The sequence below is a fragment of the Oxyura jamaicensis genome, chromosome Z (assembly GCF_011077185.1).
Source record: "Oxyura jamaicensis isolate SHBP4307 breed ruddy duck chromosome Z, BPBGC_Ojam_1.0, whole genome shotgun sequence".
NCBI classification, from domain to species: Eukaryota; Metazoa; Chordata; class Aves; order Anseriformes; family Anatidae; genus Oxyura; species Oxyura jamaicensis.
In genome coordinates, this window is record NC_048926.1 from 32,466,637 (window position 1) to 32,473,543 (window position 6,907).

Below are 6,907 nucleotides of genomic sequence, written 5' to 3' on the forward strand. Positions count from 1 at the left end.
TTTTTTTTTTTTTTTTTTTTTTTTTTTTTTTTTTTTTTGGTCATAAATGTTACTATAAATTACCCAAAGAGTACTGTGATGCAATATAGAAGTCACCCTGATTCACCACCTCAGAACTTGTAGCCTACGCTTGGTAATTATTCCTAGCTTTAAGTTATAAAAGCAACATTAAAGCAAGTCTGAAAGCTATCCTTCTGCTACTGCTGATTTTAGTTATAACTGCTTATGTCACTTTAATTTCCTACATAAAATTTGTCAGGTTAGCTTGACTACTGTGACATAAACAACTTTATTTATTTCACAAAGAAAGGCATTTAATTTGATCCTAATAAACTTTCACTCCTGGTGACATTTACTATCTGTGATTAATTTTGAATTATACCTGAAATGCAGCATTAATTTCACTTTGAGAAGCTTAATAAATTGTGTTTTTAAACACATTTAACTTCTTCTAATGACAGACTAGGTGACAAGTAAAATCATAATGCATCAGATACTATATCTGTAATTAGAGTACCCTATTTATTATTCTACTGTATTGTAAAATAACTCAAATTTGCCACAAATTTGTAAAGAGATAAGTTTCTTTCATTGAAATTCAAATCCATAGATACAATAACACAAGAAGAATTCAAATCCAAGTCCATTTGGCAGGAATAGAGGAAAAATAATAATAATAATAGCTGAAATGTTATTGATTCCTGCTGGTACCTTAAAAAAAAAAAAAAAAAAAAAAAAAAAACTGACAACTATATTTTTACTGACATAACACAAAGGTTTATTTAGGTACTAACAAACATGAACAAATATTTTCATTGACATACTTCTCATCCTTATTTTCTTTACCTAGGAAACAGTTAACCCCCAACTACTAATAGTAGCTCTTTCCTGCAAGAGATGCCACTAATGTCAATAATGAGTCCACTGTCCCAAGAGAAATAATGCCTAGAAAAGTTGTACTCCCCAGATGAAGATATATTCAGTGCTAAATAACACCTAACGGTAGACACTTCATGACATACCTCTTTTTGATCTTTGTACCTTCTCTCAACTCTACTGCTCAGCTCAGTCCTACTGTTCTTAAGCCCCTTTCAAATGAGTTTAGCTTTTGGTTTCACTTTTATTTTATTTATTTATATATATATTTTGGTCAAAAAAAGCACCTTCAATACTTTCAAGTATGTCCCATAAAAGCACTTAGAAAGCAGTTCTGTTTCCTAGAACTGTAATCCTCATTAGAAGAATGAAAGAAAAAAAACACATTACGTTCTATACATATAAAACTTCATGAAACAAGTTAACTTCAGAGATCTGGACTAAAAAATAAAAAAAAAAAATGGTATCATATACCAAATATCCCAATTTGGTATCATATACCAAATGCCCTGCCACCTGGCATTACTTAGTAGGTCACACAGTGCTTTAGATCCCTCCTGAGGATGTATCTCTTTGTTTAGGTTTTGTCTATAACCTACCACATACTTGTACTCAGACTAAGGTAGACATTGCACAATATTTAACATACTTGGTTTCTTGAAACAAGCAATCAACTTTTTTTTTTTTTTTTTTTTTTTTTTTTTTTCTCTTCATGAAAGATGACCAAACCACTTTATGCACTTTTCTTGCTGGAAACAGTTCAAGTTGCTGTAGCCAAGTTCCCCTCTGACCAGAACAGAGCGATTTAAAAGCATAAAACACACATATATATACACACATATATAAGTGTGTGTGCATACCCCTGTGTGTATAAGCTAAGAAAAGGGTTGAGGAGCAGAGGGACAGAAACCAAGCATGGAGCATTTACTTACTAATGCTGTCCGCTCGGACCTCTTTGGAAACCTGAAGGAGTCTCCGCTTTCCCCTCCTGCCAGTCAGGCGACGGATTGTGCCCCTAGTCCACACAGGCCCAGAAGGAACTGCAAAGAAAGAGAAGCACATGCCATATCAGGCACTTCTGTTTTGGTGGGGTCCAGCGCCGTTGCCGCTCGTTTCTTGGAGGTATCCCTGATTTCCGAGCAGACTCCTGCAAAAGAGTCGTCCTTCCAAAAAAATTTTGCTTGTTTTTCCTACCAGTGTTTTATTTTATTTTATTTTATTTTTTGATTGGTTGTTTTTTGTTGTTGCTAGGTTGTTTGTTTGTTTGTTGTTTTAAGCCCTATCGCGGCTTCTGCGCCCTAAAATTTGCTTGGGGGAATGGTGAAGGGGGGATAGGGAAGATACCTGCAACTCTCCCCGATGAGGCCGGCAAAGAGAGAGACAGCGAGAGAAAGAGGAAAGAGGGAGGAGAGAGGGAGTGAGGAGGGGTGGAGAGGAGGGAGGAGGGGGGTGCGGGCGGGGCGGGGGGCGACGGAGCGGCCACCTCCGGGGGCGCGGCAGCGGCCCCAGATCCGCGCCCGGCGCCGCCGGCTGCAGAGGCCCGGGGGGACGGCGAGGGCCGGGCCGGGAGACGCACTCCGCGCCGCGCCTTGCGCAGCCCCCTGCCGCTCCGCCCGCTCACCTGCATTTCCTTAACGAGCCACTTGATGGCTGGCAGCCGCGGCCGCCCCCGGCCCCGCCGCAACTTTGGCGACCGCGGAGCCCCGCCGACCGCGCGGAGATGGGGCTGGGGAGGTGTCGGGGTGCTGCGCCGGGCAGCTGCCCGCGGAACTTTCCGCCCGGCGGCACGGGCACGGGTACTAGTAGGGACAGAGGCGGAGGGTACGGGAAGGGAGCAGCGGGGGCTGTGCCGAGCCCCGCGTGTGCACGCCACGGCCGCGCAGCGAGCGCGGGCGCTATGTGCGCTCCGCCGCCGCCTCCTCCCGGCGCCGCCTCCTCCCACCGCGCTCCCCGGCGTGTGCGAAAGGAGCGAGCGAGCTCCTCGCTTTTAATAATAATAAGCCCTATCCCCACCTTCCCCCTCTCCCAGGGAAAACAATTAATAATGCATTAAAATAATGCACCTTTAAAGCCACTGGCTGGCAATAATGAAATAATAATAATACCACCACTTAAGAGATCACTGCTGTGGATGTGGTGGTGAAGCTCGTTTTCCTAGCACATGCAAGTGTGAGCACAAATTACCCTTCTGGTATTCATAAGTCCCTTTCCCCTGCCAGAGCCACTATCATCCCCATCAAAGAGAGTCTCTCTCTAAAGCTGAGTGGAGACACTGAATCCCCGGGTGGCTGCCGTGGCTGGACTGCAAGGAGGGTACACACACACACACACACCCCTCCTTTCGCACCAAACCAATCTCATCGCTTCTCCTCCTCTTGCTTTATATCGGTGGGTTAAGCATTGCGTTTGGCCCTTTTAGTGTTTTCCCTTCCGTTCTTCCCTTGACGATAGTTTGTGTATTTTAAATAAAGATTTCATTCTGCCAACCCGCAGGAAGCTTTTAACAAGATGCAGCTGAGCGTGTCGATATCTTATATCTTTTTACTGCTGCTCTGGCGTGTACATCAACTCCAAACTCATTTCTTTCCTTCTCCGCCTGATACTGTAGCATCTCAGAGACGGCGGCGGCGGCGGCAGCAGCACAGCATTGCTCCCGGGGGGCACTTTTACTTTGCCCTCAAAGTATCTGCCAGCAATAAGAGACGTCTGAATCCCCCACCCCCATTTCGCTACAGCAAAATGCTGGGGTGTTCGATGTAAGATTTCCAGTTCCACTGATAACAGTACAGTCTGGGAGCAGACGGGATGGGGGTGGGGATTTTCTTTCTGTTTAAAATATAGTTTTGTGCGTGTGTTATTTATAATTAAGATTTTTCCAGAAATAGATCCCATCGAGATTTAATTTACGAAGGTATTTCTAACGCTGGTCAATACTGTCTTCCAAGAGGAACATTTGCAATCATTTGCCTCCCCACAACGATGCGCAAATGCTCTTCACAGACCTTAAACCATTTATAAAAGACTAGAGACCAGAAAAGGTTTTTTTTTTATTATTATTATCATTATTATTATTTTTTGTTTGTTTGTTTGTTTGTTTGGGGGAGGCAGGAGGGGAGGATCGGAGCTGCGTTTTTTTTTTTTTTTTTTTTTTTTTTTTTTTTCTGTCTTTGTGTTTTTTTTTTTTTTTTTTTTTTTTTTTAAAAAAACCCAAAAAAAAAAAAAAAAAACCGTTACCTCCTATTGATTTATATGTTTTAAGAGACGCTATTTTTCCCAGTGGGATGTTTTGAATCAAGGTGATTCTTCCCGCGATACGCGTTTCCTAACCCTTTGCTGCGCTGTTCCAGCTTGCTGGCCCACTGCTCCTCCGTCACCGCTGAGCCGTAACCTCCTTCCATGCCAACGCCCAAGCACCAGCTTAAACCCAGAAAGGCAACGCACGGGCCTAAGGCTCTGCAAACGCTCAGCGCGGCCAAAGGCCCCTGCGGATGCCAGGAGAAATCTCCCTTCCCGCAGTGGGGTGCTCAGCGGAGCGCTCCGCCCGCCCGCGGCAGAACGCGCAGCCCGCGGAGCGCGATGGACGACGCGGGGCGGCCGGCGGGCTCCGCAGCCCTGGCCGCAGCTGTCCCGGCTCGCCCCGCCGGCGCCGCACGGCTGCAGGTCAGGGGGAGTATCCTGCCTCCGCCTCGAAAAGGGGCTACGCGGGAGGTGGCCCTAGTAAACGTGACAGCGTGGTCAGCTCGCACGTAGTTTCAGCTCCGGGGTTCACCCTACTAATTAAAGTATTACCCTTAAATACAGGCGGTGGAAAGCTCCTGATACACCCAGCATTGCGAATTGCTAGTTTGTCTTTAAGATTCGGCACAGCTAAATTTGGCCTGTTTTGAAGCATAGAAATTTAGTATTCAGAAAAAATAAAGTGAATATTATATTACAAATAGAAAATTTCCCTCCCCACCCCCAAGAAAAAAAAAAAAAAATCTCATTATAAAAAAAAATAGAGAAGATGTTAAATAAAAAAGAGCGTGAGTGAAAATTGCATCTATCGTAGAACACACCTTTATTAAGACACAATGCAACACAGTGAGAGAGAAATATTTTATCCCAGGGGTGTTTTCCCCTTTGGCAGATTGCTTGTGTGTTGCTTTAATTTACAACTAAATATGGCATCACTTATGTCTTCTTTACTAAAACCTCTGATTTTATCTATATAGTAAAACACTGTCAAATGTAGTATAAAATTAAATTGTTTTCCTACATTTAACACTTTGTATCTAATTGACATTATATATCTTTCATTCCTATGTTCCTTTGATCTTCAGTCTCTCTTTTTTTCTTTTTTTCTTTTTTTCTTTTTTTTTTTTTTAAAAAAAAAACTTAGATTTTTCAAGACATTAATTAATGTCTTATTCCTACATTTCATTGCAAATTTCTTCACACGAGTAAATTCTGCAATTTGTGATATATGGATATATATATATTACCTTTCACAAGTACCAAAGTTTAATGCAGTACAGTAAGTTCAGAGATCACTTCACCATTATTTATGCACAGACCGAATGAAGCACCTATCCTGTATCCCCAGCATTACACTGTGCTGTTTTAATTCTGTGAAAGCTGGAATGTATTCAGTGTTATAAATTGGTATCAATGTGTTTGTGTGAGAGGAACTCTTAAAAAAAATCCGTGGGGATGAAAAATCACAAATAAGTAAATGAGAAAAAATAAGTGTTCTAAACAATAACTTAAAAATAAAAAATACATCCTTTATCACATAGTCAATTAGTCAATCAATCTCCAAGCTTCAGTGTGTGATAGATCTTATCAGAAAGACCTGTCACTTGAAAAATCTGAGCTGAACCTAGAACCAGTACTGTACCTATACACAACCAATAGACCTACTGTTCAGACCTACTGAAAGGTGATTTCTCTATCTACTTTTTTAGATATAGTAGTAAATATTCTATTTTATACACCACCAGCACTTGTTTTTGGACATAATCTCTTTCTTATTCCTAAGGTAATAGTGAAGAGTGACACTGAGGTTGGACATTTTTAAAATAGTGACAATGAACAATGAAGGTAGTACAAAGGTAAAGAAAAATTGCAAACTTTTGCAATTTTTGCATGCAGAATGACATCTTATTTCACTTACACCTTTAGGTCTTTGTGGGCACGTAGACTTTTTTTTTTTTTTTTAACCAACTTCAGTCCTCAGCTTTTTTTTTTTTTTTTTTTTTTTTTTTTTTTTGTGGCGCATTTCCAAAGGAAAGAGCTAGACATTTTGGTATGAGGCATATAAATAACCACAATGAACATACAGAGGTCAAAGCATCCAATCCGAAAATACAACTCACGAGAGAACAGTAGGTATATGTGGAAGAACACTCAAAGGTATCTTTTATAAACTAATCTTAAGTAGTTTTTCTAGGACAGAGTTTACCATCTCCTGCAAGGAACTGAGAAGATGACCCAGAAAACTGCAAACAGATGGAATTTAAAAAGGACAATTCCTGCAGTTCCTGAAAAAAAAAAAAAAAAAAAAAAAAAATGCCTACAGGCAGCTCTGAAACTGTGATATCTTAGCATCATTAATCTGTGTGATGCAGCTCTATCAGCATAAGCTCCCTGTAGCTGTACCTTCCTTACTGATACTTGTCAGAGCTAAACACTTTATTATAAAGGAGGATGGAAAACATTCAAATGCACAATTACATAGTACCAATATTAATAATATTCTTCCCCAATAACCATATTTTAAAGCAGACAGGTGAAAGATGTTAGAGAAAAGCCTATATATATATATATATATTTTCTTCTCCTTGTATTCAAAACACAACTGACCATCATTCAATAGAAGCTTGTGTCTGTACACTACACATATATGAAATCTGCATAGAATGGGAAAAGTTAAGACAACTGCAAGAGTATGCCTAAATTTGCTTCCCTACAAAATAAGAGAAATTTCATTGAGGTGTTTCCTACATTTGGATTCCAATATCCCTAAATACCCTGCTGAAATACCCTTTCA

The 6,907-nt window shown here is 41.0% G+C and overlaps 2 long non-coding RNA genes across 5 annotated transcripts in view; one reads left to right on the forward strand and one right to left on the reverse strand.

The window, feature by feature from the left end:
- Positions 1–3,191, reverse strand: part of LOC118156090 — a 305,832-nt gene extending 302,641 nt beyond the window's left edge. The window contains exons 1-2 of one of the 4 annotated variants that reach the window (XR_004746149.1): positions 2,982–3,191; positions 1,809–1,916 (exon numbers count right to left, since the gene is read on the reverse strand). This is a non-coding gene — a long non-coding RNA (uncharacterized LOC118156090). The other 3 variants (XR_004746147.1, XR_004746148.1, XR_004746146.1) reach the window with 3 other exon arrangements.
- A 121-nt stretch (positions 3,192–3,312) lies between these two features.
- On the forward strand, positions 3,313–4,851 carry LOC118156094. The gene is made up of 2 exons (XR_004746153.1): positions 3,313–3,632; positions 4,154–4,851. It is a non-coding gene; the product is annotated as an uncharacterized LOC118156094 (long non-coding RNA).
- Positions 4,852–6,907: the final 2,056 nt, after the last annotated feature.